The sequence below is a fragment of the Mauremys reevesii genome, linkage group 12 (assembly GCF_016161935.1).
Source record: "Mauremys reevesii isolate NIE-2019 linkage group 12, ASM1616193v1, whole genome shotgun sequence".
In the NCBI taxonomy this organism is placed as follows: Eukaryota; Metazoa; Chordata; order Testudines; family Geoemydidae; genus Mauremys; species Mauremys reevesii.
This window is the reverse complement of record NC_052634.1, coordinates 28,588,438-28,614,111: the sequence shown is the minus strand read 5'-3', so window position 1 is coordinate 28,614,111 and position 25,674 is coordinate 28,588,438. Positions and strand designations below refer to the sequence as shown.

At 49.2% G+C, this 25,674-nt stretch overlaps 3 non-coding genes across 3 annotated transcripts; 2 read left to right on the top strand and 1 right to left on the bottom strand.

The window, feature by feature from the left end:
- The first annotated feature begins 3,567 nt into the window (after positions 1–3,567).
- Positions 3,568–3,639, top strand: TRNAE-UUC. Its single transcript has one exon. It is a non-coding gene; the product is annotated as a tRNA-Glu (tRNA).
- A 1,298-nt stretch (positions 3,640–4,937) lies between these two features.
- Positions 4,938–5,009, top strand: TRNAA-UGC. The gene has a single exon. It is a non-coding gene; the product is annotated as a tRNA-Ala (tRNA).
- Positions 5,010–9,619: 4,610 nt separating this feature from the next.
- Positions 9,620–9,691, bottom strand: TRNAG-UCC. Its single transcript has one exon. It is a non-coding gene; the product is annotated as a tRNA-Gly (tRNA).
- Positions 9,692–25,674: the final 15,983 nt, after the last annotated feature.

Below are 25,674 nucleotides of genomic sequence, written 5' to 3'. Positions count from 1 at the left end.
CCAGACTCGTGATTTGAACCCCTCCCCCCACGGGCTCTGACATCACGGAATCTCCTCCCCCCCCAAGTCAGAAAGTAGGAGCCCCTCCCTGCATGCGGAGGAAGCTAGTGAGTCTCTTGGGGGTCTCTGGCGGAGGTGACAGCACCCACCAGACACCCACTCATGGTTGCAAGGAGACCCCCCTGCACAGCCCCCTGCTACGAGGGGCCGGGGGCGCCCAGCCAGGGTCAGGAGGTGAGATGGGGTCGCAGTGGCAGGAAGGGGGCAGAGCTGGGGGTGGTGCCAGGTCTGGTGCTGGCTACACGGGGAAAAACCACACTGCTCCCCCGCAACACACACACACACACACACCCCCTCCTGGTGCTGGGAGGGGAACAGGAGAAAGGACAAAAGAAGCAAGAGACAAAGAGAAAGGAGGGGGGAGGGATGGAGGAAAAGGTGAAACCAAAAGGACAAACCCTAATGTCCCCAGTGATTCTAAGGGACAAAATCCCAGGTGCAGAATAAAATTCTGCCTCCTTAAGCTCGTGTTTTCCATGCCTAGAATTCAACAGTCACCAGATGGATCAGACTGAACAGGTTTCAAACCTTGAGGAGGCTCTTACCTTCTAAACAGGGACGGCTGTTTTCTAGTAAAATCACTAAAAGGACAGGAGAAAACTCGAAAGAGGTTCCTCCTGGCACTCACGTCCGTGAACCCGAATACTCTCTCAGTCCTCAAAGAGAGACCTGGAGAAGGAGACTTGCTGAAGCAAAGCCACAGGGGTCTCTGAGGTTTCCCTGGCCCCTCGCCCCTGTCCTGCCTGGCTGATGTCAGCATCTCTCTGTGAGGTCACCACCTCCCACCACCTTTGACCAATAGTCTGAGGTCCTGCAAAAGCCTTTGTGATGTCACTGCCACACCCCTCCCTTGCTGTGCTAATGTCCTGCCCCTGGCCAGGCACTTTGGAGGTTTGAGCTACTCCCTGTGGATCACCCAATTAAGGACCATCAGCTATACAACTGACCCATTGAGAGAAGGCAGATACACCTTGTGACTCAGCAAGGTATGCAGGGACCTGCCTATGGACAGAACTCAGGTTTTCTATGCCACATGCTGGATAGTGTCCTTGGGACAAAGAAAGCAAAGACCACATGGCAAGAGACTATACAAGGCTGATGCCTCATTTCCATCTTGTCTTCAATCCTGCTTCATATCTCTGGAGGGACTTTGCTACAAACTGAAGCTCTGTACAAAGGACTGAATGACCCATCCCAGCTGTGGATGGACTCCAGAGACTTGATTTGAACCTGCAGTTTATTCCATCACTGCTACAAGCCTGAACCAAAAACTTTGCCATTACTGGATGTGAAGGGTTAAAATCCATGTGCAGTTTATATAACAACCTGGTCTATGGATTGTGCCAGCTCTTTTCCAGAGCCAAAGTCCAGAGTATGGTCAAGAGACCAGAGGCCTAGCAAATCATGACCAGCTAAGAGAAAGCTGGGTAACCAGAAAGCCTTGCTTGCTAAGATAGGTGATGGAGCTAAGAACGAAATAATTGTGTCTTATTCAGAGTTGCAGATTGAACAAAGAATCCCTGTTCCTATTGTGTTAGTCTCTTCTGTAGGAGACGTTCTTCCCGCAGATCCAACCTTGAGTTTATGAGAAGTTGGCACATGTCAGTATAAGATATGGCATCCTTCCACCTCCCCTCCCAGGGACCAATGCCTGCCTTAAGACACACAGAAAACAATTTTTATTGCCATATACTTTCACTGGTTCTTTGCTTTAACCCCTAGGAATGTGCCTGTTGGACAATCAAAGGAGTTGCTCCATTCCTATGGACCCCAAATCAGAATTCAACATAGATATTTTATACTACTAACAGTTTATCAAAGTATTCATTAAATGTTAATTTGCTATTTTGAAACCATGGGCGGAGACATTATATAACCTGTTAACCATTGGCTAATGTGCTTATCTTGTCTTGCTGCAAAACCTATCCTGGGGTGTGGAACTTTCATTTTGGGCTGTGACTATAAGCAGAAGAGTGACACCTAAGGGCTGTTGCTGCTGCCCAATATGGGGCTAAAACTCATGATGGCAGGATTAAGAGTTTCACACTCTACCAACTGGTTTAGCCGAATTTGAAGTCAGTCAATTGCCCAGTCGCAATGTAGAAGGAGCCCTGAGGGCATTTATTTCTGGAGCTGAGGTTCCCTGTCTGACATTTGCCTTCTTTCCTTGTTCATTATGTCTCCAGCGAGCAAACCGGAGCTGTCACAAGGCTGGTTAGATGCTGCTCTCTAGCCTGAGAGCTGGGGTTGATTTAGCATGCTGCCGACATCAGCTGGTCAGAGTAACCAGGATGGGAGGATGGAATTTAGGATTCTCCCACCAGTGGGAGGTGCTGTTGGACTCATCTAGTGGGGGAGAGTCTGAAAAAGTTTCTCGGCTCCCAGAGAGGGGGCAGACAAGCCAGTTCCCCACACACACATTTTCACAAGGAATCAGGTCCCCTGGGGAAAAACTCAAAAGAAGCCTGGCCCAGGAGTGTCAGAGACGGGAATCACTGTTTGCTTTAGGAGATGGGTGAGGGAAACCTGCAGGTCCTTAGATCCCTCCAGCGCCTGATAGAACCATTTGTGGGGAAGGTCTGGGGAAGCCGAGGAGGACAAGGAGACGGGAAAAGGGCTTGCAACTGTTGTGCAATCCCCATGCTCCCAGCCAGGGGCGGCTCTAGGCACCAGCAAAACAAGCTGGTGCCTAGGGCGGCAAAATCTAGGGGGCGTCCCCTTTGGCCGGGGGGGGGCGGCAGGCCGGGCCGGCGGACCTGCCGCAGTCATGCCTGCGGGAGGTCCAACGGAGCCCCGGGACGCCTGGACCTGCCGCAGGCATGACTGTGGAGGGGGCGCTCATCCCGCGGCTCGGCTGGACCTCCCGCAGGCATGACTGCGGCAGCTCAAGCGGAGCCGCCAGACCCGCGAACCGTCCGCAGCCGCGGGGGGTCCAGCCGAGCCACGCGGGACCAGCGGTCCCTCTGCAGTCATGCCCGCGGGAGGTCCGCTGCTCCCGCGGCTCCGGGGCACCTCCCGCACATGACTGCTTGGGGCGGCCAAAAACGTAGAGCCGCCCCTGCTCCCAGCAGAAGGGTCTGGGGGGCTCAGCACTCAGAACTCACAAGATGGCAAAGCTCAGAGCCCCATTACACGGAGTCACAATGTGATCAGCTCACACACAGGGGGAGCAACACCCCTCCCTTGGTCTCTATGCCAGAGCTCCTATCAGCTCAGTCCTTCCTGCAAGAGTCGGCTGCTGAGAGGGTTGCGATGGGGTAAATGAAGGCAGAGGAGGATTGTTCTTCATGGGTTCTTTTTGTGTGGCTCTGTGATCCTGCTGGAGGAAGCGTCATTTGAGTTTGTTTCAGTGACTTGGGTTGGGCTCAGGTTGTGACCCTGAGCACAGGGGTTCCTGCACCCTCTGCTCTTAGCCCCTCAGGGAGTGGACAATGGAGCAGCTTCAGAAATTGGATAGAAAGTAGCCTAAGAAAGTGTAGCATAAGAGAGACAGCTCCTATAATCACCTCCCTGGTGGTCTAGTGGTTAGGATTTGGCACTTTCACTGCCAAGGCCTGGGTTCAATTCCCAGTCAGGGAGAAGTGACTTTATAGCAAAAATGCTTCAGTTATTCTTCACTTGCAATGTAAATAAACCCATGTTATTTTCCTGATTCCCCATCTTCCCAGTGTCTCCATGGCATGGCCGGCTCCAGGCACCAGCGCAACAAGCAGGTCCCTGGGGCAGTCAATAGAGAGGAGGCTTCAGCAGCAATTCAGCCCTCTCAGAGGGAAGGATTTGCCGCCAAAAGTGGCAGAGGTAGAGCTGGGGCCGACTGCAGCTTTTTTTGTTTGTTTGTTTTTTGTCTCTGTTTGGGGTGGCAAAAACGCTGGATCTGGCCCTGCTCCATGGAAGACAATTTGTTAAATCCCAGATGAGTGGGGTTAAATCAGTTCTCAGCCTGAGTCCTTAGGTCTTAATCCTCAGGATATTGTCCCATCATGGGGCCATTTCCCACCTCTCTTTCCTAGGGAAACACAATTTCTTTGCATAGACACAGGAACAGCAAGATCTTTCTCTGTCCCTTGTGCAAAGCAGGGGCCCAATTCCATGGAAACAATGGATGAGTTGGGGGCCCTGGGCACATCCAGCCTTGGCCTTGAGATGTTCCCTCCCCTCTTTCTTTATGCCCCTGGTGTTATTTCATGGATTGTCTGGGATGGGGGAAAAGCTGAGTTCACTCCAGGTGGAGGAGAAAAAGGACCCTGAAAGTCTCAGGCCCCAACCCCTGCTACCAGGATCACTGAGGTGCTGGGAATCTGCCTGGGAAAGGGATGGTGTGAATTGTCAAGGTGGGGAATGAATAACAATCTACAACTAGATCCACCTCATTAACCACTGACACAGGCTAATCCTGCTGCCGATAGAAGGGAAACTGGGAGCGATTCTTTGCTGTTCAGCCATGGAAACAGTGACCCAATTGCACCGCAGTGAATGTGCTGGGGAAAGCTGGACTTCACAGGCAGGTAGAAAGAGCAGATCCTAGAAACACCTGGAGCTCCCCACAGCACTGCTGCCACCAGGGTCAGGTGTTGAGTGACTCACAGTGCCCACGCCCCGATACATTACCTTCCAGCAGGGGGTGGCAGCACCCCCCACCCAATGCAGGGGAGAGGGCTGAGTGTATCTCTGCACCCGGAGTCCAGGGCACCCACTGTCTCTGCCCCACACATCGAATCTGGCCCTGCTGCAAAGTGACCCCTAAGAACTAACAGCCTCCAGGACAGCAGGTTTGGCCCTCAGAGCAGGGAATGTGTCCCTCATGCTGCTTTTAGGCCACTAGGTGCTCTGGAAACAGGAGGGCTCTGAGTGTAACCTATAGCACACACAGTCCATCTGGGGATGTAGCTCAGTGGTAGAGCACATGCTTTGCATGTATGAGGTCCTGGGTTCAATCCCCAGCATCTCCAGGTTCTTTTCACCCTGCTGCTTTGCTTATGCCAAGAGCAGGTGTCTCCCTGCAGGAATTTCAATCCTGCTTGGTGAGAGGCAAGTGCCAATTGCATGCAAGGTGTGGGTGGGGTTTCTGCGCCCCTGTACATGTAAGATTCCCACCTGCTGTGCTGCTTGGGACAAGGGGTAGATGAGAAGGGCAAATCCTCCAGCACTGGAGGGAAAGGTCCCATCTGCACAGACTGAGAGGCAAAGACTAAACTTATTTCTTGTCTGGGCCCAATCTTTTCACCTGGCATAGCCCTTGTTCCAGCTCAGGTGGTAGCTGGGGGATGTCTCATGACTGCAGCCATGTTTGTTCAGTTCCACCCCCTTATACAGCTTTGGTACAAGGCAGGAATCTTTTGTCTCTCTCCTGAGGAAGAGCCCCAGGTTTAAGATGTGTCAGAGGGGTAGCCGTGTTAGTCTGGTTCTGTAGAAGCAGCAAAGAATCCTGTGGCACCTTATAGACTAACAGACGTTTTGCAGCATGAGCTTTCGTGGGTGAATACCCACTTCTTCGGATGCAAGGTTTAAGATGGATTCCTGTACCAGGTGACATGGTCACATGTCCTGTGAGACCCCCCCAAGCCTTCATTCTTCCTGGCCTGACTCACAGATGGTGCAGGACAGAGCCATCTCCAGTCTATTGTCCTGGTTAATGGGAGCCATCAAGAGTCCAAACCACTATTAATGGCCCACACTTTGCATCATTACAACAGGACCACAGAGTTATAGTTCATATTTCTAGTTTCAGATACAAGAATGATTGAATCATACAAATAGAATGAACACACACAATAGATAATAAGCTTTGTAATGATACCTTACAAGAGACCTTTTGCATGAAACATAGTCCAATCACTTTATATTCACACTCATTAGCATATTTTCAGAAAATCCTATGGAGTGCAAGGTCACAGCAGGGAAAGGGTTTTACTGCAGCACCTGGGAGCAGTTGAGTTGCATGTTCAGGCTGTGGTATGAGTTCCTCCAGGTTTCTCGTAAGCACACAGGGACCTTAGCGGGTGCTCTCGATACAGGAATGGCCCCAACACGATAAAGTGATGGGGATTGCATTATTTCTTTTTAATTCTTGTATTTCCAATGACAGTTCTGTATAACTGTTTTCTCCTGGATTTGATATTTAACTAAAGAAAGAATAAGGCCTCAGGATGGAGGAGCAGGCTGGGGCTAGGACTGCTAAGAGAGCAAGAGTAGCAGGTTTTCTGTATTGTTTCCTGCCCTCATTTTCATGACTAATTTCTCTTCTGCATTAAATTTACCTTTTTTTAACATATGAATCTGACTAGCTCAGTTGGTAAAGCATCAGGCTTTTAATCTGAGGGTGTAGGGTTCAAGTCACTGGTCAGCTGAGAAAACAGTTCTCTGTGTAATATGCCCCCAAGATCTTTAGAAGGTGTCTTTGGAGGACTCTTCTTGACTTCAGCTTCTTCTTTTCAGGACATGGCCTTTCCCAGGAAGGGCCCTTTACTGCCTGAGACTGAAGGTGCTACTGCCTCACCTGTCCACTGGCCTCACAGTCTGGAGGAAGAAAGGCCTCTGGGCCTGCAGCAAAGTGCTGTGTGCTGACTTTTTGAGCAAATGCAGGGCTGGCCAGAGAGGCATGTTCCCACTGAGTCCTCCCTGCCAGAAAAAATTGTCCCCACAGACAGGGGCGGCTCCAGGCCCCAGCACACCAAGCGCGTGCTTGGGACAGCAAGCCGCAGGGGGCACTCTGCCGGTCGCAGCAGGCAGACTGCGTTCGGCAGCATGCCTGTGAAGGGTCCGCTGGTCCTGCGACTTTGGTGACCTCCCGCAGGCAAGCCACCAAAGGCAACCTGCCTGCCGTGCTTGGGGTGGCAAAATGCCTAGAGCCGCCCCTGCCCACAGAGTCCTCCCTGCTGGAAGTCTACAGTAATCAACAGGTGCTCTGCTGGTCCTATGGTGTAAGGGCCAGCACTCAGGACTTTGAATCCTGCAACCTGAGTTGAAGTCTCAGTGGAATCTGAGAACAATTCCTGTGCTACAAACCCTGCTGGGTTTTCCAAGGCTCTGTCTTGCTTTCTCAAAGGCCATGAAAGCCACTAAAAAAGGGTTTTTTTCCTGCTGCTAATAGCTCACCTTAACTGATCACTCTCATTATAGTGTGTATGGCAACATCCAATTTTTCATGTTCTGTTTGTATACATATATATATATATATATATATATATATATATATATATATATATATATATATATATCTTCCTGCTGTATTTTCCACTGCATGCATCCAATGAAGTTGGTTTTAGCCCAGGAAAGCTTATGCTCAAATAAATTTGTTAGTTTCTAAGGTGCCAAAAGTACTCCTTGTTCTTTTTGCAGATAAATTCATGGAGGTTAAGTCCATGAATGGCTATTAGCCAGGATGGGTAAGGAATGGTGCCCCTAGCCTGTTTGTCAGAGGGGGGAGATGGATGGCAGGAGAGAGAGATCACTTGCTCATTACCTGTTAGGTTCAGTTCCTCTGGGGCACCGGGCATTGGCCACTGTTGGCAGATAGGATGTGGGGTTGGATGGACCTTTGGTCTGACCCAATATGGTCATTCTTATGTTCTTAGGAAGGGAGGAGCAGAGCTCTGTGACAGAGTTTCTGTAGTGTAGTGGTTCTCATGTTTACCTAACTTGTAAAAGGTCCCTGGTTCAAAGCCAGACAGAAACATGCTGCCTTAATTTTCCCAGCTCCTACTGGCCTGTCCCTGCTGTTGTAGGAGCAGCAGTGATTTCTATGCTCAAAAGGTCTGTTATACTTCCTCTGCTCCCACTTCTGTCTCCTCTCCCTCTCTGAATGCCTGTGAAGTGGCTTTTCCCCTCCTGGAATGCTCGTGGGATGAATGGGCTGGTTGAAGAGCAGAAGAGCTCCCAGGTAGACAAGGTGTCTGGGACTCTAATTAGGCAGCAATCACACACCCAGAGCATGGACACTGCCCAAGGTGGAGTGTGACCCACCAGATTCAGCCAAGTCATCTCTAGTCGCAGGCCATGAGGTACAGGCCCTTAAAAGGGGAAGGGGCCCTGTGCTCAGGAGAGCACTCATAAGCTTGTACCTCCAGTGAATGCCCTTCGCCCGGACTGCCTGGCCAGTGGTTCTCTGCGTTGTATTTCATTGTGCCTCAGGAAGACTTACCTTCATCACACCATCCATAGCTGCGCTGTGGGACACTTACCTTGCAGAATCCTGACATCTCCAGTGCCGTGCCTGTCCTGGGAGTGTGAGTGTGTCACCCCCCGCCCCGCTTCGTTTGAGCTTAGCTATCAATATAATAAACGTGCTGCTTTCTGCCAAACTCTGGTGGGTCATTAGTGCTCCCTACGCTGACTAGCTGGCCCAATTTCGGGTAACACCTGCGATAACCCCAACCCCTGCATGACAGAGGGTAGTGAAATGAGCTGAGAAAAAGCCTTGGCATCAGCAGGGGAAAGCTAGAGGATCTGGGCCAGGCACCTTTTGAAGCCTTGTGGCTTGGTCCCCTCTGCCCTTGGAGATTGGCCTATGGCGGCCGGCTCTTCTGTGTGACTTGCCAAAGGAGCAAGTGAGGCAGGAATGGGGCAAAAGAGGAAAGTCGATCTGAGGAAGGCAGGGCAGAAGCTAAGTGCCTCAGTGCGGCTAAGTGGGGTTAGTAGAGCACCACCATTCGTTCTGCAAAGCCTGGGGAGGTGCGGTTGGGTGCTGGGAGGTAGAATCCTGTGCCTGCGTCTTGGCTTCCCAGGGATGGCTACTTGCAGCCCAGGAGAAGAAGGATGGTTCTGGGTGAAAGGAAGACAAGCAAAGCTCTGGGATGAAATTTGGGTGCACGGTGCTGGCTCTGCGCTGGGGGAGGGGGTTGGGGTGCAGGAGGGGTGGCGCTTACCCCGGGAACTGCAGCTCCCAAAGTGACCGGTAAACACAACCCTCTGGCAGCAGCTCCTAGGTGGGCGAGGCCAGGGGATCTCCGTGTGCCACTGCTGCAGGCGCTGCTCCCAGAGCTCCCATTGGCTGCAGTTCCTGGCCAATGGGTGCTGCGGAGTTGGTACTTGGGGCAGGGGCAGGGCATGGAGACACTCCCCCACCCCAGGGGATGCTGGGACATGCCGGCCATTTCTGGGAGTGGCACGGAGGGACAGAGGCAGAGTGGGCAGGGAGCCACCTCAGTGCTGCTGGCACATCTCTGCACACCCATTGGGGGAGGGGAGCAGAGGGCCTCCATGTGCTGCCTGGGGTAGGGGCAGTGCACAGAGCTGCCTCCCCTCCCGGGTCTATTACAGGAGTGGGTGGGTGGGGTCTTTGGGCCTGCAAGGTGCAGCAGGTCGGACTAGATGATCACACTGGTCCCTTCTGACCTTAAAGGCTCTGAGTCTAAAAGGGAGAGGGAAGTAAAGGAAAAAAAAATAAACCAAACATTGTAATACCAGGATGACTCCACTTGCTCATTGTATAGTCTCACCCCTTTCTTCCTCCACTGGGTGTTGAATGACCTGCAGCACGTTGATTCTCTCGTTCCATTGCTAAACTGATACAATGTGACTGAAATTAAACCCATTCCCAGCAGAGAAAACATCACATCCCTGCATTGGCTGGGAATCAAACCCAGATCAACTGCTTGGAAGGCAGCTGTGCTCACCACTATACCACCAATGCAGCTGGCAAAAGTACCCCTTATGCTTGCCCAATGAGGCTAGACCAGAATTGAGGCATTTTACAGCCTGTTAAAATGTACTGGAGTCTCAACACTAAAAAGAAACTACCTCTATTTTCACTTGGGTTTGAACCATCAGCCTCTCAATTAGGTCACCCAAGTGGTTACTCACACACCCAGGTAACTACCCTACTTCCCAAGCTTGTCTATGAAGCACCTACAGGGGCACGCCTGGCTGGTGAGGGAGGCACACTGCTGGGGTTATGAGTTCAGGCCTCACCCAGAGCATCGGTTTTCATTAGCCAGGGAGCTTCCCCCACTCACTTTGTCTAATTCACATGGAAAGTGCCATACGAGGGTGAGGAGAGTAAATTCTAAACTCTGAAATGCGGAGGTGGCCCAGAGATTGGGATAAGAGGTTTGAAGAGAAAAAGGTCTAAGGATATAAATATATCAGAGGGATAAATACCAGGGAAGGAGAGGAATTATTTCAGCTCAGTGCTAATGTGGACACGAGGACAAATGGATATAAGTTGTCAGTCAGGAAATTCAGGCTTGAAATTAGACGGTTTCTAACCATCAGGAGTGCAATACTGGAACAGCCTACCGAGGGAAACAGTGGGGCGAAGGACCTCCATGACTTTAAGATTAAGCTAGATACGTTTATGGAGGAGATGGTATGATAGGATAACGGGCTTAGTCAATAGGTCAATTAAGTGCCACACTGGTAAATTGTACAATGGGTCAATGACATGATATAACCTTTTTCCAGAGGGTATGGCTGGAGAGTCTTGCCCGCATGCTCGGGGTTCAGCTGACCGCCATATTTGGGGTCGGGAAGGAATTTTCCTTCAGGGAAGATTGGCAGTGGCCCTGGAGGTTTTTCGCCTTCCTCCGAAGCATGGGGCAGGGGTCGCTAGCTAAAGGAGCGGGTGGATCGGCTTATGTGGCCTGCATCTTGCAGGAGGTCAGACTAGATGATCATAATGGTCCCTTCTGATCTTGAATTCTATGATTCTATGATTCTATATAAAACCAGACAGTCTCCAGGGGCAGGTATGGTACAACGCCTCAACAGGGAGCCATTTAGGGGAGGGGGTTTCACTTCCTCTGTTCGATGTCCTGAGAGGTATTTTAAGATGAAGATAACACCATGGCTCACAGTTGACTGGCACGTCCTAGGTTAAAGAAAGGAAGGGACTTGGGTTAACAGTCGGAAGATTTGTGTTACCATCACTGTCTGACCCCTCTTCAGTTCAGAGGCTTGTACTTTGTTGGGTGGAACGCACAGTCTCCTGGAGAGCAGGGGCAGCTGTTTCCATGGCAGAGAGCCTGGCACTTAGGAGACTTTCTACACTTGCTGTTTTCAAGCAATTCAATAAAATAACGGTGGAGCTGCAATGTCCAGTCAAAAATTTCAGCCCCCCCCCCCAGTGCAAAAATGCTATTTTAGGATCTAAACAGGAGGCTTCCGGCGCTAGGGCACCTGACCAGAGAGCTCAGTGGGGGGTGTAAGAGCTGCTGACTCTGAGGGTCCTGGGCTAAATCCACTTGCAGGGGGAAGTGTTTTGATTTATTTGATGGATAATGAGCACCAGCTACCAGGGGAGAAGCCCTGCCAACCTGCTGCCACTCCAGCTGCTGCCCCGGTGGGGGGAGCCCCAGGGGGCCTGCTGCTGCTTCGGCCACCCCAGGAGTGCTGCCGGGGGCCACCGAGCTGTGGCTGCTCCTGCTGCCCGCGGAACCACAGGAGGAAGATGATTTTTGACAGTGACGGATGCCTCATCCTAAAGGCTTTTGTCTGCCCCCTTCCAGTGACTGTTTGGCACAGGAATGCAGCCCTCGCTCCTGAGTCTCTCCTGGGGAAATAATGTTTCTGTGCAAAACACCAAAGCTTTTGACAGAAAGGAAGAAAAGGAAATGGCCACACGCTGGGACTAGGACATAAGGAATGAAACACAAGATGCTTCTCCCATGTGCATTGACTTTGAACCTTGTTGTTTGCGGTGTTGTTGTATCCATGTTGGTCCCAAGACATGAGACACAAGGAGGAGGGGGTCACATAATATCTTTTAAAGGACCAAGGAAGGGAGTATTATTTACTCCTTCTCATAACACAAGAACTAGTAGGGGTCACCAAATGAAATGAATAAGCTGCAGGTTTGAAATGAACACACTTCCCTCAATCTGCTGGCAATGCTTCTACTAACGCAGCCCAATCTGCTGTTAGCCTTCTTGGCAACAAGGGGACTGTTGACTCATATCCAGCTTCTCATCCACTGTAATCCCCAGGTCCTTTTCTGAAGAACTGCTGCTTAGCCAGTCGGTCCCCAGGCTGTAGCAGTGCAGGGGATTCTTCTTTCCTAAGTGCAGGACTCTGCACTTCTCCTTGTTGAACCTCCTCAGATTTCTTTTGGCCCAATCCTCCAATTTGTCTAGGTCACTCTGGGCCCAAACCCTGTCCTCCAGCGCTTGGATTCTTTACGTGCTTTCACAGAGTGAAGAGCACATGTTCCATGATTTCATATGGCAGAGTTTTATGCTATAGGGAGCTTTCCTTGTGTGAATTTGACAGGTGAATCAACATAGAGACATATTGTGACCCTTCTCAGGGAGCAGAGGGCTGTGAGTTTCCTTGTTGCCACCTGCCACTAGGAAGAGGAGTTTTGCATTTGGCAGCTGGATGTTAGTGACCAAACTCACCCAGCCGTCAGGCACTCAAGGACCCTCCTCTGAGCTACAGCAGCCACCTAACCCTGAATTCCTTCAATGTGTCTCCTCTGGGGTCCAGCCCAGATCACCAGATACTCAGAGAAATCCCAGATTCTCTCTGCCCAAAGCAATGGTATATCCCCGGTTACTAGTTTTACTGTGGACCACTGCTACTGTATCTCACACAGCACTTGAGTATAGTTATCAAACAAGCAGAAATTTATTTAACAACCGATAGAGATTTAAACAAACAAATGTGAGTGATGGAAACCAACTGTTACCAACTAAACAAAATCAGAAAATGTAACCTACACTTCTTAATAGTTACCTTTCCTATCTAAGTAGATTCTCACCTCACGTCAGTCAATTTCACTGATTGCTAGTCCCTAGGCGCCATGGCCCTGCCTTTCATGAAGCATCACTGGTCATTAGGAATCTCCTTGGTGAATGGACCCAGAGTGTTTTCCACCCTGTTATGAACTGAATCAGTCTTTTGTCTTTATATTCACAGAAAGGACGATCTACTCATTCTCATATTGTCCTTGTCACTTCCACAGGGTTTCGATGTCTATAATTTGTCTTTGATGGTTTTCCATTGGCTTTTCTGGGTTGGTGCAAAGGCTGACAATGGAGCAATACATCACATAACTGGCTAGCAAGGGAGAGGTGCCAATTCCCTCCCACTGGAATGGGCCGTCCCCAACAAGACCTATGATTGGGGTGACTCACTTTCACAACAATACCATATGGGCATAATTTTCCATGTACTTTAATTACCCCTTAACTATGACTTGGACACACCTCTCGCAGTGAGTAGGAGTATCAATAATTTACAAGCTTTCAGCAGAGATCTCACTGCTATGCTTCCTGGATAACTATCATAAAAGCAGTGTATTAGGTGTGGGGAGTTTTTCAGGTCTGACACAGGAGTTGCTTGTGAAGAACAGTGAACCCCTTTGCCAATTGACACCAATGAGCTTTTGTCACAGATGCACTGAGCTATACCGTCACCCCCTGATAGAACAGAAAGGCCAGCACAAAAAACAGAGAGAGGAACAATAAGATACTAAAATGACAATGGCTGGAACTCTCCATTTCTCTCAGTCTTTGCATTCATGGGCACTAAGAGCTGTAGCTACAGTTGAGGAACCGGGTGATTGGACAGCTGGCTCAGCCCTCCATACGAGTAACTCTCACACACATAGGGAGATGGGTCAAAATTGGAATTGATGTTAAGACTGTCTCTACACTTCAAACACTGGAAATATTCTTCTGACAACCCAACACTGCCTACACTGGGGCTCAGGTCACATTAACGACTTCTCTCAGTGGAGAGGACTTTTCACACCCCTGAGAGATGTGGTTATGCCAACACAGCTTTTCTACATCGACCAGCCTTTAGATGGCTTATTGACCTGAAAGACAATGGATTTCAGTCTTTTTCTTTATATTGATGGTTGATGAGTGCAGCTGTTCTACCTGCTGGACACATCCTGTGACAGATGTCAGGCCTTTCCTTTGCAAATTAGAGAAGTGGGGAAGACAGTGACCCTTACAGTCTAAGCTGGTAAAAATTTATACAACTTGTCACCTCGAGTAGCTTTCCTTTGAATAGAAATTGACTTAGAAACTAAACAAAATAAATTCTATTTGAAAACACAAAATACTAAAATCTATACTGGGCCAATATTCTCTTATGCACACTTTCTCACACACATTCTCCCATCCCAACCTTTGGAGTGAGGTTTTCTACCAGAACTCTTTATACTACAGGGGGTAAATTAAATCAAATTAACTATTCAAGATTAGCCACCATTTCCTGTACGACTAACAAAACAAAACAAAAACAACTTTCAGTTTTCCAAAATACTTCAGATTATCACACATTTAGTCTCTTCTTCTTTAACCAATAACATCACCAATAATCTCATTTTAATAGATAAAAACATATTCAAAGATCACAAATTCTTATCATATATGTTAGTTTTCTTCTAATGCCCGTTGCGAACAACTGAACCTTGGCTCAAGTTGTGGTTTGTCCCAACCACTTCTGTGAGTTCATATATCTCAGGATCTTCTACATTATGTGTTGGTGGAAGGGGTCTCCTATGTGGGAATCTTTGCATCATGAGGAAAAATACCTCTCGTGTCACACTTTTAATCTTTCAAAGTGAGAGAAGTTAGACAAGTGATGTAAATGCATAAAACACAAGAGAGAACTGTCTGGTCTACACTAAAGACATTTATCAGTTAACTATATTACTCCGATGTGTGAAAAATCCACACCACTGAGCAATGTAGTTACACAGCCCTAACCCCCTGTGTAGATAGCTATACATCAGCAGCAGAACTTCTCCTGCCAAAAGAGCCACTGCCGCTTGCGAGGGTTGGACTAATCAAGTCCGATGAGAGAAATCTCTCCCATTGGCTGAAAGCATCTGTAATAGCAGCGCTACAGCAGCGCAGCTACATTGGTGCAGCTGCACCAACATCAGCTTTATTGTGTAGCCATAGCATCAGACACAAAACCATAGAATCAGAACTCAACATGCGAGTATCCAGAAGTCTGAAATTGGAGCCTGATACATTCATTGCCCCATTGGTTACCATCATTTCTACAGCCTTGAAGTCCTTGTTACCCAATCAGGCAGCCAGTTTGGGATCCACGGGGAAGGAATGTCCTTTGAAGCACTCTCTCTTTGGATCCAAATGGTGAAGGATGATTGTTCTCAATGTAACCTGGCATCCTTTGGAACTGTAACCAGTGACACTGAACTAGGAAGTGGAGTTGTACAAACAATTTTCCTTGGGTCACTGGTCACCATAGCTTCCTTTACTGGGGTGGAAACCAAGAACTGGATGTGGACTCTTTCAGCCCCAGCTCTTTCCAAATCCTTGGCCAGGATAAATTTACACTTCTCCAAAGTAGAATCCTTTACAAAACCACTCCAAATCTCAGTAGTGTTAGTGAGGCTTACCAAAACATGCCCAGCTTTTCTTTAATTTGGTGAAACAGTTCCAGGCAAGGGACTGGATACAGGGCTGGATCACAATCTTCATTAGTGACCAGAGTTGGAGTTTCTATTAAAAAATCGCTATTTTTCTGCAGCTATTAGATTTCCAGAACTGATTTGATCGATATACATTTTTAGCACCTACAAAGGATAAATTCAACAAAACTCTGCTTCTATTTCCTCAACATCTGCATCATGAAGGGCAGCATCTCCGATACAATAAGATTAGCTAGGAAAGATCTTCTGTAGGGCCTGGGTTACAAAGGCTTTGGAACCAAATACATGGGCATTGTGCCTAGTTCAAAAATCACTTAGCATGGAATTTTCTCCCCAGAACATCTGGGACAATATTGACTTAAACAATTGAACTACACCGTGATCATATGCACTTCCTTCAGTTAGTTCGGGTTCTGCTGTTGTTGACCATTTCTGAGTACAGACTTTAAATCACTGCTGTTTCTTTGTTAGCCTGTCCAGTAAATTGGAGAGTTCTCTAATGCTGACAGAACTGCACTTCAACCTTCTCCATGACATCGTGCAGGGATGGGGAAAAAGCAAAGCTGAAGTGAGAAATGATGATTTTAGCAAATAGTCATTTGTCTTAAATTCTCCAATAAATCTGCGCTACATCCTATCAAACTGAACTACTATCCAACTGAGTGACCAAACAGCCTTCAGGAAAGATAGAAACCCACATCACAGAGAGCTAGAATACATGGCAATGAAAGTGTGAAGTGAAATTCCAGAGCAGGTTACATCTGATTATTCAGAATCAGGACAAGAGATTCTCCCATCACATTCTCCTCTGATCCATTCAAACATACTTCACTCAGCACTGTCTCAATAGCCAGTTATGTTATTTACAAAATTTTAGTATCCGAGCATTGCTATAATTAGGGACAAAACCACTCACCTTGCCAGAAGTGGCTTTACCAATAGATGGAACCTGGGATTTAAACTCCCAATGATCACACTGTGTTTGGGATCCATTTGAATTCCCCTTCCAGGTCTTTGACACTTTCATCTCAGAGCAACTCTGATATAAGATTAAAGAAGTCAAAGCATCATCTCCAAGCACAGACAGCTGAGAACTGTTCCTCACAGGACACTTTGAGAAGTGGATGGATAGAATGTGATGATGATAACCTCTGCATGGCTCAGACAAAGGTAACAGTTCTGCAGTGATGGGGAAGGAGGGAATCTCTGCGTCTCCCCATCTCTTTCCAGTGTCACAGAGGCTGAAATTACACTTTTTTTCCTGCCCCTGCTCCTCTTCATTTAACTATAATTTGAAAAATTCCCATTATATCTGCTCTTCAGCACAACCCAGAGCAATGTGAGAACAACAGGCAATGATACAATCTGTATCACTGATGACCAACAATAATTTTGAAATAGGAGGAATAGTATAAATGTGATGCTCCCTGGTTCCTGATAGGAAGGGCACACTTGAATTACTCATGGGATAATGGAGTTGATAGAAAGGACAAATGGGTCCACTTCAAAACAGGGCAAGCGGCAAAAATGGCCACTCGTCTGGTCAAACTGAGGATAACCATGCTGCAAACAGTTCAAACAGCTGTAAAAGTTACTATGTGGGAATCAGGAAAATTATTAGAGAAAAAAAAGTATTGATAGCCCTAGAGGTGTTTATGTTGTTGATCTCCCTTGCAGATTCTCTGATGACTAACATGGGCTAAGTGCCCACAGAAGGTTTTCCTGCACTCACTGCATTTATAAGGTCTCCACCGGTGTGGATTCTCTGATGTTTAGAAAGGCTTGAGCTGCTAGTGAAGTTTTCTCACACTCACTGCATTCATAGGGCCTGTCCCCTGTGTGGATTCTCTGATGCCTAATAAGGTGTGAACTGCGACTGAAGGTTTTCCCACACTCACTGCATTCATAGGGCCTCTCCCCTGTGTGGATTCTCTGATGGGTAAGAAGGTTTGAGCTGCGATTGAAGGTTTTCCCACACTCGCTGCATTCATAGGGCCTCCTCCCTGTGTGGTTTCTCTGATGTCTAATAAGGTCTGAGCTGCGATTGAATTTTCCCCCACATTCACTGCATTCATAGGGCCTCTCCCCTGTGTGGATTCTCTGATGTTGAGAAAGGGCTGAGCTGTCAGTGAAGCATTTTCACACTCACTGCATTCATAGGGCCTCTCCCTGTGTGGATTCTCTGATGTTTAGAAAGGCTTGAGCTGCTAGTGAAGTTTTCTCACACTCACTGCATTCATAGGGCCTCTTCCTGTGTGGATTCTCTGATGTTGATAAAGGCCTGAGCTGCTAGTGAAGCATTTTCCACACTCACTGCATTCATAGGGCCTCTCCCCTGTGTGGATTCTCTGATGGGGAAGAAGGTTTGAGCTGCTATTGAAGCTTTTCCCACACTCACTGCATTCATAGGGCCTCTACCCAGTGTGGATTCTCTGATGTCTAATAAGGTCTGAGCTGCGATGGAATTTTCCCCACATTCACTGCATTCATAGGGCCTCTCCCCTCTGTGGATTATCTGATGTTGAGAAAGGGCTGAGCTGTCAGTGAAGCATTTTCCACACTCACTGCATTCATAGGGCCTCTCCCCTGTGTGGATTCTCTGATGGGCAAGAAGGTTTGAGCTGCTAGTGAAGCTTTTCCCACACTCACTGCATTCATAGGGCCTCTCCCCTGTGTGGATTCTCTGATGTTGATAAAGGCCTGAGCTGCTAGTGAAGCATTTTCCACACTCACTGCATTCATAGGGCCTCTCCTCTGTGTGGATTCTCTGATGCATAATAAGGTGTGAACTGCGACTGAAGGTTTTCCCGCACTCACTGCATTCATAGGGCCTCTCCCCTGTGTGAATTCTCTGATGTTGAGAAAGGCCTGAGCTGCTAGGAAGCATTTTCCACACTCAGTGCATTCATAGGGCCTCTTCCTGTGTGGATTCTGTGATGCTTTATAAGGATGGAGTAATCACATACGTTTTCCCCAAACTCACGGCATGTATTTTTTCTCCTTCTGCTGAGGATTTCCTGTTGTGTTGTGGTTTCCTTGAGGTCCTTCTGAGTTTCCTGACAGGAAATACATTTACCCAATTTCTCCCTGGCTGGTTTCCCTGCTCTCCTTCTGGTCTGTGTTGAATGTCATGGGATTTTCCTGCTTATGACTCCAGGACACATTCCTTTTCGATCTTTGTGATAATGCTCTGTGTTTATCCACTTGCTCAACATTTTCCTGATGAGACTTCTGCTCCTCTTTCTCACATACCCTTGCGTCACCTGATGTGATAGATACAGAAACCTAAAACACGGATGGAAAGGAAGGCCAAACCAATACAAGTACTGGAGAGAGGTCAAATAAAAATCAGGAACTGAACTCCCCAAGTTCTTCCCCAAACAGGAGAGAGAGGAGGATCAATTCATCACATCCCATTCAATATCACAGGGGGAAAGGAGGAAGCTACTGTCTGGTGTCTGCTAGGGTCTACAGGAAGCCATGAGCTATATTTACCCTAAGGATACGACCCCTGCTAGGGACAATATTGAACTGAGAGACCTTCCAAGGGCATTGTAGGGCATCCCAGATGTTTCCTTCAGGCACTTACAGATTCTGAGTTGGTTTAATATTTCCTCACCTGTGCAGGGAGCTCTCAGGATCTCTCTTTCCTCTGAACCCTGGAGGTCTGGGACCCATGGCTCTTCCCCTTGTTCCAGCTGGGAGATCACATCAGGTTGGGAAATTGGAAACCCTGCTCAGATGAAAGAAAACAAAGGAGGTCACTTGATTTCATAACTTTGTCATAAAAAACATTCTATTAATTTAACTTCAGTGCTTAGTGTGACGGGTGTGCCTGGGGCAGTCCACACTGAAAATGCCAGGGTCAGGGCAGGATGAAAAGGGAGAGCAGATGCTCCCAAAACTGGTGGTTAACACTGAAGTTAAACTCAACGACCAGTCACAAACTGTGCTTCTGATCCCACACACGGGTTATCGAGAAGCTGAAAAAAGAAATCACATGGCCCCTTTTATTGCATTCCAGTTCTCCGACTCCCAATCAGCACCTAGGTCCAGTACAGTGAGAGGTTATTTAAAAACTCTGCTCATATATAAAATGTTTTTCTGACCCCAAAGGGTCAGCCACATTACAAGATCACTATAGGTTTGGATCTTACCCAAAAGACCACACTGCCAGCCAATCCTTTAGCATGGAAAGACAAGACAGGACATGACACAAAAAAAGTTGTTAAATGGAAAAGCAGTGAGATGCATTCAGAAATCTATATATCAGGTTATTAGCAGTATTGCTGAGCTGCTGGCTTGAAAGTCCGTCTGGAACACATCCACAAGTTCGATGGGTCTTTCAGTCCTTTGTTCCAGGCTTCAATTTGTAGAAGTTGCTCCAGAGGTAGGAAGAGGGATTGAAGACAAAATGGAGATGATGCAGCTGCCCTTTATATTCCCTTTGCCATGTGGCTTGTACTTCCTGTGTCCCAAACACAAGCTTCACAGCACAGGGCATGGAAAAGCCTCGGAAGTCTCAGCACACAGACATACCCCTGCATGTCTTGCTGACTCAATAGGTTTATGCCCTTGATCAGGGATGGGCAAATTACGGCCCACGGGCCACATCCAGCCGACAGGACCGTCCTGCCCGGTCCCTGAGCTCCCGGCTGGGGAGGCTAGTCCCTCCCCCACAGCCACGCCACCGCGCGGGCAGTGCGCTCCTGCGGGGCAGTGTGTCTGGCTCTGCGTGGCCCACGTGGCTGCCAGACGTGCTGCTCTGAGCGGCATGGTACGGGGGCCGGGGGGTTCGATAAGGGGCAGGGAGTCCCAGGGGCAGTCAGGGGACTGTTGGAGGGGGCGGCGGTTCTGGGAGGCCGGGGGCTGGATAGGTGTGGGAGTCCCAGGGGTCTGTCAGTGGGCAGGGGGGTGGATAGAGGTCAGGGCAGTCAAGGGACAGGTAGCAGCGGGGTTGGGTAGAGGGTGGGGTCCTGGATATGAACCCATATCCACACCCCCGCCCCTGACAGACCCGGGACTCCTACCTATCCAACCCCCAGTTCCCCATCCCTGACCGCCTGCCCAACCATCCCCTGCTCCCTGTCCCCTGACTGCCCCCCAGGACTCTCTGCCCCTTATCCAACCCCCTGGCCCCCTTACCACAGCCACGCGGCTCGCCGGAGCTAGATACGAGGTCCCTCAGGAGAGCGCTGACCGGCCCCCTTACCATGCCACCCAGAGCAGTAGGAGCTCGCAGCCCCACCGCTGCAGCACTGCCCAGGAGTGGTGGCCCAGAGCGCTGGTGGCGCGGCATGTTGAGTCTACAGTGGGACAGCAGGGGCGAGGAACAGCAGGGGAGGAGAGGGGAGCCTCCCCATCCGGGAGCTCAGGGGCCGAGCAAGCTGGGCCTGCGGGCCGGATGTGGCCTGCGGGCTGTAGTTTACCTACCCCTGACTTACATGTTAGTTTGTAAAAAGAACAGGAGTACTTGTGGCACCTTAGAGACTAACAAATTTATTTGTGGTTTATCTTGCATTTCTTTTGTAAATAATTCTGACTTTTATGCCTCGTTACCTGTAGTCACTTAAAATCTTTTTTTTTGGTAATTAACAATCTTGTTTTATTGTTTTATCCAACTAGTGTGTTTGGATTAAAGTGTGTTGGAAACTGCATTTGGGATGTAGCGGGGTGGACCCCCGCTCCTGCTCTGAAGGGTTAAAAACAGCCCTGGGAGGGGGCTGTGGCTGGAGAAAGCAGCTTTTAGGCTGGGCTGCTTGGGGGAAGTGGCTGCAGCTGGGGCCAGGCCCCAAAGAGACTCAGCTGCCCTATAAAGGCAGAGAAGCCAGGGGCAGATAGAGTCTCTCTCTGTTTGTAGAGGGAGATGGGCCTGGCTGCAGGGAGCTGGACACAGGGTACCTGAGTGAAGCAGGGCTGGGGAAAGGCAGAGGAGCTGGGGAGCTCCAGCCTGGAAAGCCCCAGGCCAAGGCCTAGCAGAAGGCAATAGGTACTGGGGGGTTGCAGAGGGCAGCCCAGCGGTAGGCAAAGGCAGCAGGTCCAAACCCTCCTTGCCAGTGATGAGTGGCTGATCCTGCAGCCTGCCCCAGGGTGTGGGGCTAGATGATGACTGGCGTTATACTGAGCCGAGGTGGGAATAGTGGGTGGGAGTTCCCTGGGGAGGGGAGACCCTAAGACTGAGGGGTTACTGCCAGAGGGCAGCACCCCAGGTAAAGGGCACCAGGTCAGGGAGAGACATGGGAGGCCAGAGGACAGGCGGATCACCAGCCTGCAGAGGGTGCACCAGAGCTGGAATGAGCTAATTCCCAGAAGTCACCAGCAGGGGGTGCCGCAGGGATGAGTTCACTCATCTACATGGGATAACAAGGCTGGTGCATGTCAGTTTCCACTGATGAAATGACAGACTTCCTATGAGCTTGCCTTGTTCAGTAGTGTGCTGGACAGGGAAAGATGCACATTTCTGGGGGAAGTCTGGGAACAAAGACTTTTCTGGGGTTTTCCTGTGCTGCACTGTAACTCCTGGGTCGCGGACTAGCAGCACTAAAGACTGTGTAGCTGGGAGCGAGTTACATGCTGGAGACTGTGTGATAACTGCCCAGGAGTGGCTGCTCTCACAGTAAAACAGTGTAACAGTCACCCCACCCTGGGGAACTGAGGGGACACAGCTGTTCAACACTCCAGATTGCACTGTAGTTAATGTCACAGACACTCAATTTCAAAGAGGCTCCCAAAACACAGAGAAAGTAAATCCATGTCCCAGAAATCCAAGACTCCAGAGAGAGGGCAAATCTCCCTGCCACTGCTTCTTGCTGACGGAGAGGTCCAGAGACAATGAGAGAGTCCTGGAGAAGCTGGGAACAGGAAGCATGGGCAGGTGGGCTTCAGTGGAGAAAGGGAACAGGAAGGGCAGGGATAGTGCTGAATGCAGGATCTCAGCAGTACTAGATGTCAGGACAGCACATAGTGCAGCCCATTGGAAAACATAATCCCAACTAGACATATAAAATGATGAGGTCTAAATTAGCTGTTTCCACTCAGAGAGAGATCTTGGAGTCATGGATAGTTCTCTGAAAACATCCACTCAATGTGCAGCAGCAGTCAAAAAGCAAGCGGAACATTGGGAATCATTGAGCAAGGGATAGAAAAGACAGAAAATATCATATTGCCTGTATATAAATCTACGATGCGTCCACATCTCGAATACGGCTTTAGGAGCTGGATTTTATAATGTACTGTGAGAATTTAATGTATGATTTGATTTCATCCTGTCAGCCACCCTGTTTGAATAGCAGAAAGGAATGACAGACCAGAACAATCCTTCTGACTGATTATGGTCACCTTTTGTTTTAGGATAAGTTACACTGTCTACTATGGTTTCCTCTATGTATTACAAATTAGGCACTCTAGTTAAATCTACATGTCTTTGTTTTAAGGTTTAGTAAATAAGAGACAGGATTCTCTATTGTGTCTATGTTAAGTAGATTAGAGAAACATTGAAGGCAAGGTTTCATTTGCAATGCCTTTTTGCTCGATATAAAATACTACTGTTTGTATTCTCAGTGGGTTTGTGTGAATGAGGATGTATGCATCAGGAAAAGAGAAGGTGTAAAGGCCATTGTTATAGCCAGAGTCAAGGAAGAAGGAGTCAAGAGACTTAAAGGACATCAAAGAATCAACAACGTGCATCCATAATGAAGGGCAGATTGATGACCCTGAGGTCAAGACTGGCACCCCTGAGGACAATTGATTAAATTAGAACAAAAGGACAGGCTGACCCTCTCGGAGGTGCACTGGAATGTTTACAACAGTTAAGAAGTAACCGATCACAAACTGATACAGCAAAATCCATAGACTTCAACAAAGGAAAAAACCGTATAAGAACCAGGGTGCTTGGCCATGGGACTTTGGGTTCATCTTGCCACACTCCCGGAGCATTGGATTGCGACCGACAAAAGCCCAGCCCCACACTCGTGCTCAGTGTAATTGGCCATTAGATTGACTCGAGCTACAACAGACTGGTAACTATGAACTGCTCTGGCAGAGGGGGTGTGTGTGTGTGTGTGTGTGTGTGTGTGTGGGTGTTTACCTTCCTCTATAAAGATCCCATGTGCTTTGTAGGAGCATAACACTGCGTGCAGGTGTGGTCACCCCATCTCAAAGAAGTTTACTTATGCAAACAGGAGATATTTGACACTGGGCAATATTGTTCCTGTGTTCTGCAGCAGGAGGGTCTGTGGCAGTGTGTGGGTCACTGGCATATTGGGGTGATGCAGAGACAGGACAGTGTAGAGGTAGCATTGTGGGGCTGGCATGAACCGTATCTCTTCATTTCCCCTTCCAAGAACTGAGGGGACAGGAATCCTTACCCAGCGAGGTCACATTCTCATAGTTCTCCTGCATGACGTCTCTGTAGAGGGCTCTCTGAGCAGGGTCCAGCAGAGCCCACTCTTCCCTGGAGAAATACACAGCCACCTCCTCGAAGGTCACTGGCCTCTGAAAGAGCAAGGGTCCAACACTCAGTACCTGCTGCCTCACTCACAGCCCCACTATTTGTGGGGGAGAGAAGTCAATCAAATGCAAGCTCTGGGTGGATCACAGTCAGAGTCCCACCTCCACCCCACTCAGAGCATCCTGGAAACACCAGGTTAAGGGGACGAATAGAGAGTCCCTTTTCTCTCACAGCAGATCCATCACACTCCTACTAGTCACAGACCGATACAGGAGATGGAGCCCCTAGCAGGGACCAGGGAGAGCTCCCTGGTAGGAAGCCCAGCACCCTCCCCATTGTGAGGAGCTGAATATGAAGGGAGGGGAATCTCCCCTAAACCTCACTAGTGGGTGCCCCCTTCATATCTCACAGCAGCCGCTGGTCAGTCAGGTCAGGCTCCAGCACTGAGAGTCTGGTCAATTTTCCTAGCCCCATGTAGGATTATTATTTTCTGTTTCACAAATTGGGGTATTTCCACCTCCTAATCTCATGGGTCTGTTCCTAGAATCTGGGCCACTCATTAAACTCCCCCCAGCAGGAATGTCACAAGCTGTCCTCCTCCCTTCCCCACCTTGTGCATTTCCTGCCCGGCTCCAAACCAGACTGTGCAAATCTTCCCATCTCCGGTGTATTTGCTGTCCCTCTCCCTCCTGCAGGAACCCACCAGCAACCCCCCGATAATCCCTACCTGAACAGCCTCCTCTGCAGCCATTTCTCTCCCCTGTCCCATGGCAGGATGGGATGAGCTGGAGTGAAACACGGACGTCATTCTGCAGCCTGGGAGGGTGAGAAGGGCAGTTGTGGGGGTTACAGAACAGGCTTTAGTTAATTTCACAGGACGATTCTCCAAGGCCCTTTCCCTGCAGACAGACATCCTAGATTCTGCCATCTGGGAAAATGCTCAATCTCTTTATTACAGTGTGGAGCTGGCCCCTCCCGCCAGGCTAAGCCCACAGAGAGGTTTTTAACCTCCCTTCTCCCTCCCCCGATCGCATAACAAAGGCTACGTCTACACTACCCGCCGTATCGGCGGGTAGCGATCGATTTTTCAGGGATCGATATATCGCGTCTCATCTAGACGCGATATATCGATCCCCAACGCGCTTCTATCGATTCGAACTCCACCGCCCGAGCGGCGGTGGCGGCGTCGATATGGAGAGCGGACATCGATCCGCGCCGTGAGGGCGGTTAAGTTATCGATATAAGATACTTCGACTTCAGCTCGTTATTCACGTGGCTGAAGTTGCGTATCTTATATCGATTTTTCCCCTTAGTGTAGACCAGCCCAAACTCTCTGAACACAAGGCTAGAAAAGAGCAGAACCAAAGGAGTCACTGTGGGGGATTCCCTCAGACACTGACCCCAGGGCAGTCACACCCTAGCAGGGAGAATATGGAGTCAGGAACTGGCTTTTCCTCTGTGTGAGCCTTTTCTTGTTCACTGGAAAGTGGTTCTGCCCAGGGATGCTGCAATACATGTGTCTGGGTGGACTAGAGAGCTGGAAATCTCCCCCCCCCCCATTTCTCCCACTGCCCCTTTCAGTCTCTCCTTCCCCTGTCCTCTCTCCCTGCCCCTCTGGCTGGGAAAGTCCCATTCCTGGGGGCTTTGCTCTCCCATGGCTGGATTTGCTCCTGGCAATTGCTAATGGGAGGAGAGGCTGTTTGTGTAGTCACTTTCTTGCCAGTCCCCAGCACTTTCTCAGAGGTCTTTCAGTTACCTGGAGTCTGTGGTAGAATTTGTATTAACGGGGCCCAGGGCTGCCCCAAGGGGCTAG